This window comes from Neltuma alba, unplaced genomic scaffold (assembly GCF_004799145.2).
Source record: "Neltuma alba isolate B1F8T4 unplaced genomic scaffold, ASM479914v2 tig00001385_pilon, whole genome shotgun sequence".
Lineage (NCBI taxonomy): Eukaryota > Viridiplantae > Streptophyta > Magnoliopsida > Fabales > Fabaceae > Neltuma > Neltuma alba.
Genome location: NW_021632440.1, coordinates 22,256 through 31,521, shown reverse-complemented (window position 1 = coordinate 31,521; position 9,266 = coordinate 22,256). Strand labels below are relative to the sequence as shown.

General features: G+C 34.4%; 1 pseudogene; it reads right to left on the bottom strand.

The window, feature by feature from the left end:
* Positions 1-727: 727 nt before the first annotated feature.
* Positions 728-5,662, bottom strand: LOC114756267 (probable helicase MAGATAMA 3; annotated as a pseudogene).
* Positions 5,663-9,266: the final 3,604 nt, after the last annotated feature.

Sequence of the window (9,266 nt, the reverse complement as noted above, 5' to 3'; positions counted from 1 at the left end):
ATTATAAATATGTGAATTTTCTTGGCACCACTATTTGGGTATCCAATATAACCAATACGTCTTCAAACACTGCCTTTTCTTCTTCTTCTTCTTTTTTTTCTGCCAACAAGTTGGCTAATTTTGTATGGACTAATGGTGACATCGATACACTACCTCCAATCATTAATATAAGAGTTAGTTTCACATTTAATTTTCTCCTAAATATAAACCTCAATCCATTTTATCTCTCATATTTATCTATTTTTTCAAAATAATCATTATAAGAGTTGCACATATTAAATGTTCAATCAAATAATAGTTTTAACTAATGATAATACATTATCAGCAAGGGTATTTTAAGAAAGACAACACCTAATTATTATAAATAACTAACACAACAAACTTTCTTAATTTATTCAAATTAGTCAACTAGCTATCATATTAAGGATTGGAGGTAGTATTTCTCTTGGAGGTTTTCTATTTGTTTTAATTTTTTTTTTTTAATGATAATGATATCTTTGATTATTTAGCAAATTTATTCATAACTATGAAAGCAGATACAATGCTCTTGTGGTTGCATAGAGAGCAAGTTTTGATTATGTTCTTCAAAATTGTTGACCGAAGTGCAAGTCATAAGCATTCGTTTCTTTTCAATTGAAATTGCCTCTTATAAGAAAGCCTAACTTAACAAGCACGATAGCACAATATTCTAACATGTACATATCAAATTTACCATAACTTTCTCGTTTTTTAATACATAGGTTGACTTCTTTCCAGCTAAAAAAAAAAAAAAAACAATATGTAGCTTGACTTTTACCATATACGATGTTGCTGCTGATTGCTGTCATTCTTGGTCATCTTTGGTGCTCAGAGTAAATATACCAATTCTTACACACACACACACACACACACACACAATAATTTCACGTGACAAACCAAAAACAAAAACATATTACAAACACAACAACAAAGGTTGTTCACCTTCCTTGGTTCCTTCCATCACCACCTTGGTTTCCGCCTACTGCCACTGAATGAACCTCTAAAATTCAGTCATCATGTGAACAAGCAATAACGTCAGTCAACACATTCATTTGTGTTTGTGAGTTGAGGGGAAAAGGTAAGGATCAATTGTGAGTTACCTGGAACTTGTAGAACCTGTTTCTGATTTCTCTTTCTTGTCCCTTATACTGAGTGATTTGAAAGGCGACTTTGATTCATCGACTAGTTCAATCTCAAGTATCGCGTCCTTAATGGCTCGAGCCAAGTTCTTGTCATCATCAGCATTATGGAAGCACCCTCTTTGCTTAGCATCATTTACTAACTTCTTCCAAACAGAGCGACTATGATTTAGAGTTTCTGCATTCCCCAATATCCAGAGACAATGCCTACCAAAAAAAACACAAAGTTCTAATCAACTCAAACAAGCAGCATTGAACCCAAGGCCTCCCACTTATAAGAGAGCTTTCATGCTATTAGGTTATGAGGCCATTAGCATTAATGTAGAAAGTTCTACTTCATGATTAGTTACAATTTTCTACCCTTAGCTTTTTGCCTCAGTCTAGAGGAAGATAACTTGCAAGGTTAGAAAGCCTCAGGGCTTGTGTGATTCTGTTTTCTGTTTTCATGTCCCTAAAACAACAATGTAAAGGTAATTTTTTAGAACAAGTTTTGAAAATTAAAAATTAAAAAAAATGTTTGGATCATTATTTTGAAAAACATATATGAAGTAGTGAAATAAAGAGTGAGAGAATGATTTTCTATATTTACATAATTACTTTAACGAAACATAATATTTTTCAGTCTATTCTCTAATTTTGTAGAACAAAAGGTAACACATAATCAAAAATGCATTTTCAAACAAATTTCTCTGATTGTTTTTTTTTCAGAATAAAAACTGTTCTGAAAATAAGAAATCAAACAAGCTCTCGGTCCCTCTTAAGATCAAGTTTTTACTCCTTGAGCATATATCTGATTCATAACAAGTAACATACCTAGCGCGAGTAAGAGCCACATTGGCTCTTTGCTTATTAGAAAGAAAACCCACATTTCCACTCTTATTAGATCTGACAGTGGAGATCATTATGATATCTTCTTCACCCCCTTGAAAGCCATCAATAGAGCGAACACTCACAGAGAATTCAGCATCCGAAACCAAGTTGTTTTTCTTCAGTTTCTCTTGGATTTCACAGACCTGAGCGTATATGGAGATATTACTCCTATGCTGACTTCCTTTTCCTACTGAGAAACTCTGTAGCAGAAAAACACATGGGATCAAACAGATCTTCTCAACTGGATACTTCCTAACCAATTGTAGTGTCAATATATAAGAGTTAGCAATAAAATCACACACAACCACATGTTTCTTAGCTAGAAAGGAACCTTTGTGAAGCCCTTTTATGATTTCCGTGACGGCAGCAACCTCCACCATGTTCTTTAAGCTCTTTCCATGACCAAATTGCTCTTTGCCCTTAGCTATATTTATAAAAGAAAAGGAGCCAAACATTTTTCTCTCAAGGAAGCGTTTGCTGTAGCTTGAATCACTGACATTCATGCCATCCATAAGTTTCCCTTCATAGAATTCCCTGTTGGGGAATAAGCTTATAGATGGATGCATTCTAAACTGGACATTAAGTAGATGTCTATTGTATTCCAACGCCACCAGCCTCTCAAACATGCTTCTTCCAAATCCAGCTTCATCAGAAATCTGAAATTTTGATTGTCATATACACATTAATTGGACAGCAATCTCCGGTAATCTCTACTTACACAAATCATGCAATCAATCAAAACTTCGAATAGTTCTATTACAATCTCTAACAGACCCGATGGCATAAAAACTCATATTGGATTTGAAGAATGGACAAAGCATAACCAATCAAACCTTGCTGTAAAATTTAAAATTTCGAGTTGTCAAGTAAATAACCCTGAAGATTTCATCACAATCTCTAACAAGACATAATGATAAACTCTACTACCTTGCTCTTAACCATTGCAGGAAGTTGCCTCTCATCACCTATGAGAATAGCATGTCTTGCTCCTGGAAGTTGCAGAGGTATGGTTGACTCACACTCTTTAAGCTGAGCTGCTTCATCTATAACTACAAAGGGTAGGGGTGTCATTCCTTCAGTGAACAATTTGATAGAACCCGATGCAGTGCAGAAAATTAAGCACGCCTTCTTCAAGCAGAAATTTATTATTGCATAACGGTTTTCAAATTTTGGAAGTGAAGTTGACCGAGCAAGTGATCTAAGTATCTCAAGAAACTCATCTCTTTGCAATCTTAACTTTCCAAAGCCAAATGTAACATCTTTTATCGGAATTTCTGTTCCCATGGGCATAAGTGAATCTTGGGTGGGCTTTGGAATTTCGGGTTGGCTGACTGAGTTCCCCTTTCCATCAATATTATAATTGGGAATTTCTATGAACTCATTTTGATGTAAACAATTTTGAAGGGTTTCTAGCAAATTCAGTGCTCTGTACGTCTTCTTCGCCAACTCAAGCGGAACAATGGAAGTTGGCAATTGTGAGCATAATGTTTGCAAGCAGGACTTGAGTTTCTCACCAATGAAACCGAACCTCCTCTTTATAAACTGGACTTCAGCTATATATGAAAGGTATTGATTTCTAATGTGCCCGTATCTCATCTTCACAAATCGCTTCAATGTCATATTGTCATATTTATCTTCAAGTTGCTTGTAAGAGAGATATGCTTGCTCTACACTGCTGTAATTAAGCTTAGTAAATTCTTCCAACGACATTAGATCATTAACCTTCTCATATTTTGCATCGAGATTAGATAACAGATACTGCTCATGAGGTTTCTCAAGCAAATTGATCATTGATTCCAAGGTAGGCTTCCATCCTGTCCATGGATCAAGACACTGCTCAAGCATATCAACACGATAATCAAGAAAGACATCAGGAAGGCCCCCATAATCATCAACTTTCATTCGAGAATTATTCCCAAAAAGCACTATGTCACCCAGCCCGTAGGCATCAAACTGAAGTTGATCTTTAACTAAACTACGCAAGCGAGCTGCCACTTGCAACACAGCAATATTTGTTGGAGCACACGTTAATGTTCTTGTCTTTAGTTTGAACAGGGAGAGTAGCATGGAAACCACTGTCTTTGTCTTTCCAGTCCCAGGAGGGCCCCATATAAGTTTCACAGTGTGATCGTGATGACATTTCCTCATTTCAACACTGCTTAATACAGCATCTTTCTGACATTTATTCAGATTCTGAGATCTAATTATGTTTGTTGCAATGGAAATGTCTGTATTTGGGTGCTTCAAAGAAGGGAAAACATGACTGCTCTTTCCAATCTGTAAAATAAGGCAGAATGAAAGCTTCAACATGTCTGCTTCATAACCATCTGGAGAACTAGTAAAGTTACTGTGTTTGTGTATTGCTCAAGCAAGCTATAATAACGAACATAATTTCAATTATGTGTTGCATGTATCTGAATTATTGATTACTGATATTTCATATATGTTATACGAACACAGTAATTCAAATACTTGTGAAATATGATGTCTAAAAACCAAATACTACTAGATTCTTACCAATGTCTCAGCCCGCAGAACTTTCCCAATAATATTCGGGTGAGCGTCCTCCAGCTGTGAGTTCAAGGCCCTCCAAATACGAACATTGGTTGTCAAGTTTATAAGATAAGCAGCGTAAAGCTTTTGTGCTTTCTTGCTCTTGCTCTCCACGTCTGGTTCAATCTCCATGAGCTTTGACGAAAGGACTGTGATCTGACCATTGTTTGACGCTTGAACATAAGCAATATGATAGGGTCTTCTAGGTTTGTTCAAGTCTTGAAGGCTTTTTGGCTTACTGTCAGTGATGGCGATGAGATCTCCTGATTCGGGCTCATATCGTCCACCATTAGCCCCATTCATTGTCATCTGATAGAACAAGCCTTGTCTCTTCTTCACCCTCTTGTATGTCAGGATTTCACAAGTAGGGGCTTGGGAAATGTCCTTCAAGCTTGAACACAGATCACTGTGTGTTTCCTCAATCAGTGGAGGAATAAAGGATTTCTTGTATTCTGTTGGTGTCAAAAACTTTGATGGGATCTTTGGCACCTGAGAGACACTATGGTTTTAAGTTCACTTGAAATGTTATGCAGTTCTATAAACCTCACAATAACAGAACAGAAGAAAGGCAGATAAGAAGAACATAAAAGATCAGTCGCTTAATGCAATCATTTTTTTAAAGTTCTGAACTTGCATCTAATCTTAATATTTAATCTTAAACTAAAAAAAGGGAATAGCAATTGATACGGTGTAAAAAAAATAAGTCAGGAATGAACTGAACATAAGGAAATTATTTAAAGAGGATCGGCATGGCATGGCCTCACATGAGTTCAACATTTCACTTTCCATGGTAAATGACAGAGAGAAAGAAAGAGAAATGGAATGGAGAAGAAGCAGACCAACATTAAAGAACAAAGAGTGTTTCAATAAAATAATCTGACATGCTTTAACGGGAAGATTACCTTATTTTTATAAAGATTTTCGTTAAGAGCATCTTGTACAGTCCAAGAGAACACAATGTCTACCAAGTTGGCACTTCCCTTTCCCCCTCCACTGTGAATCATCTCCATGATTTTGATCACAAGTTGCTCAATGCTAAGACCAAAAACACAGAATGACTCTCAGATTTTCTGGGGTAAAAACCAGAAAATAAAGGATAAGAAAAGAGTTAAGCTTTGAGAAGACGAAGATAAAAGATGCAAAGAGGAAGAAGTTGTTGACGCCAAGTCAATGTGAGTAGAACAAAGAAGGAATAACCCATGATGAGGATGCTTTATAGCTTATATTTCGAATTCGAATATGCACTGTGGTGTACTGGAGAAAAGGAAGCAACTTCCGGGCTAAGCAACGCGAAGACACGGATTTCTGACTTGAGGAAAATACTTTGATGGATAGTCGAGTCGACAGGGGCAATATGGTACAAGACGAGAATAGAAGAAAAAACTTGGAAGCTCCCTTTTTTTTCAAAAGGAGTGAGACACACCATTTTGGTTTTACCTGACCGGAGACACAAAATGAAAACACTTTTGTCTCACACTTTCACTTTCATTAAATTAAATGACTTTCTCGTATATCAAAAGCCGTTTAATGCCCATTTAGCTTTTTTTTTTTTTTGTTGAGGAGGAGTTTTGAGAGAGTTGAGGAAGGAAGATGAAAGAGAAAAATTAATTATCCCTCTAGTTCTTTTGCATGTAAGAATTAGTTAAAAATTTATTTTGGTATTAAATGTAAAATATCAATGCATTTTATCACATGAATAACTCAAATAATATCAGGTAATTTTTTTTTAAAAAAATGATACATTATTTATATATAACTAATTTATCTAATTTTTTTTTAATTTATATGAATTAGTTAACTAATGCCTGTATTTAGAATGAGAGAGAGTAAGATGTTTCCATTTGTTTTTATTAGAAGAGATTTCATTTTTTGAGCAAGGGGTACAGGAAAGAAATGAAATACTTAAGTGAAGATTAAAACTATAATTATAACTGGTTTATGTTGAGTAGCAAGAAATATTAGAAGTAAGTTATATTATAGTAATTTATATGACGATTTTTAACTGTGTTATTAAATTGTAAAATATTGATTTTAACTTGTAACGCACCAATTTCAATATTTTCAATTAAGAAATTGCCTAATCATTTCCAGTTATTTATAACGACTGATTTTAAGTCGGTATTAAATACTTTAATTTCATCATCATCTTTAAACTGAAATTCACATTCGTTATTTTAATTTTCGTTGTGTATTCTGTCAATTACGTTCGATGCATTTTCTATAATAAACTATAGATTTCGATATTTACTTAATATAACATTATAGCATGAGAAAAAAAAACTCATAGCAAATATATTTGGGAAGCTTCCAAGAAAAGAATCCTGAAATTTTTATTTTGTAACTCAAGAACCTAACACTTTAAGATGACAAAGAAAGAAGTAAACCCAAATTAAAATTTTAAAATTCAAGAGAAATGACAAAAATACTCCTTTATAAATAATAATTTATCTGGAAGTAACAAGCCCTAATTATAAAATAACAAGTCTCAATTTAAAATTAGCAACATTTTTTTTTGTGATACATAACATGTGAATCAATTAAAATGACAACAAATCATCTGAAAATAAGAAGTACTGATTGTAAAATTACACATCTCCATATGGTATTAACAACATATTTTTTCTGGATACATAACATGTGAATCAATTAAAAATGATAACAATTTATCTATAAATAACAAAATCTAATTGTGGGAATATAAGTCTCGATTTATGATTAACATTTTTTCCAATGTGATTAACAATTAGGCATTTTTGTCATTTTCATTGGATTTTAAAATTTAAATTTGATTTTACTTCCTTCTATATCATTTTGAAATGCTATGTTACTAAATTGAAAAGTATTAATTTTAGGGTTCTTTTTCTAAAATTTGTCCTAAATAAATATTTTTCATCCAAATTTGAATATTCAATAATGACAAATAATTTACACTTCTTAGTGATAAATACTATAACATTTTATTGTAATGGCCGTAGGTATAATGCTAGCTTAAAAAAATAGAATAGTAACTATAATTTTTAACATAAAATTTAAGTTTTTAAATAGGGAAAATTACGCTAAAAAAACTTTGAAATTGGATAATACTAAAATGATGCTTCGAATTTAACAAAAGTGAGATATTAATATTCAGTTAAAAAAAATGCTCCTTACATTTTTTTTTTTAAAAAAAAAACATAGCCACTCTCATCAATGACTACTTTAGACTTATTTAGAGCTTCGTTCAAAATGAACTTGTAATCCGCTGTCTACACCGGAGTCCCTCGTCAGCGTTGGAGGCCCGTTGCGGGGGAGAAGAATATTTGTGACAAAATGGTGAGACTGTTTGATCATCACTACCACCATTTGGATGTTAAGAGTTTTATAAAAAAAAATTAATATAATTATTGATTGGCCTCATTTTAATTTTAGTCTTTAAAATTTTAAAGCACAATTTTTTATTCTTTAAGATTTTCCCGTTAGGTTGGTCCTTGCAGTTAGAAAAGTACTTGGACCCAAAGTTAAAGGTGTTAAATTTGCACACGTGTCGTTAAAATTGCCTATGTGGGCTGATGACTGGGCAAGATGCTCATGCTGACATGGACATGTGGGGAAAAAGGAAGAGAAAGCATCTCAGAATGGGAGGCCGGGCGCTCACCTCTTCTCTCTCCATTCAGCTCGCAGGGTCTCCTCTGGTTAACGCGTTGAAGATGACGATCAATCTCTCCACCTAATGGCGCGCACAACTCTGAAGACAACAATGAGCGGCCAGGAAGTTGCTGCCAGCTACGCGACCTCATCTCTTCTCCGCCATCGGGCGCTCGTCTCTCAGATCTGACATTCCCCTTTTCTATTTCAGATTGTTGTCGAAGCTCCTCTGCTGCTCCAGTGCACGAAAAGGAGATGAACAGTAACTTCTTGGTCTCATTTTCAGTGCAGATTCCTTGCTTTTGTTGTATGCATTTATAATTTTACCTGATTGCAATTGGAACAAGTTGAGAATGTGAGGAGAAGGAGGAGCAAAGTGGCGAGCTTCCAGCATGGCGTTTTTTATTGACTGCAAGATAGAGTATTCTATCAGCGAGCCAAACGCTTCCTTCTCCGTTGTAATCGGGTATCTGACCGGACAAAACTTTTAGGCATTGCTCATCGTCGTCTTCAGCGTTGTGTGCACCATTGGTGGAGAGACTGATCATCATATTTAGCGCGTGAACCAGAGGAGACGCTGCGAGCTGAACGGACATGGAAGAGGAGAACGCCGGCCGATTGCTTTGCTTTTTAGGCTTCTTTTTTCTTCCTTGTTTTTTTTTTAACATGACCATGTCAGGGCAAGCATCTTGCCCAGTCATCAGCCCACATCAGCAACAATTTTAACGGTGTTAATGACACATGTACAAATTTAACACCGTTAATTTTTGGTCCAAGTTGTAACAGAAAAATCTTAAAAAATAAAAAAACTATTATTTGAAACTCTGAGGATTAAAACCAAAATGTGGCTAAATTATAAAGACGGACGATTATGTTAACCCAAAAGTAAATAACAACACTGAGGCTGTTGTTGTATTCTTATGTGACTCACTCCCTCTAAAAAGAATATTTTCAAAAATAAAATATATTTTTATACATTCACTGCCTACAATCAAATCTAATCAACTTTTTAATCTATATATATATATATATATATATTTTGGCTGGCATAAAATATAATTA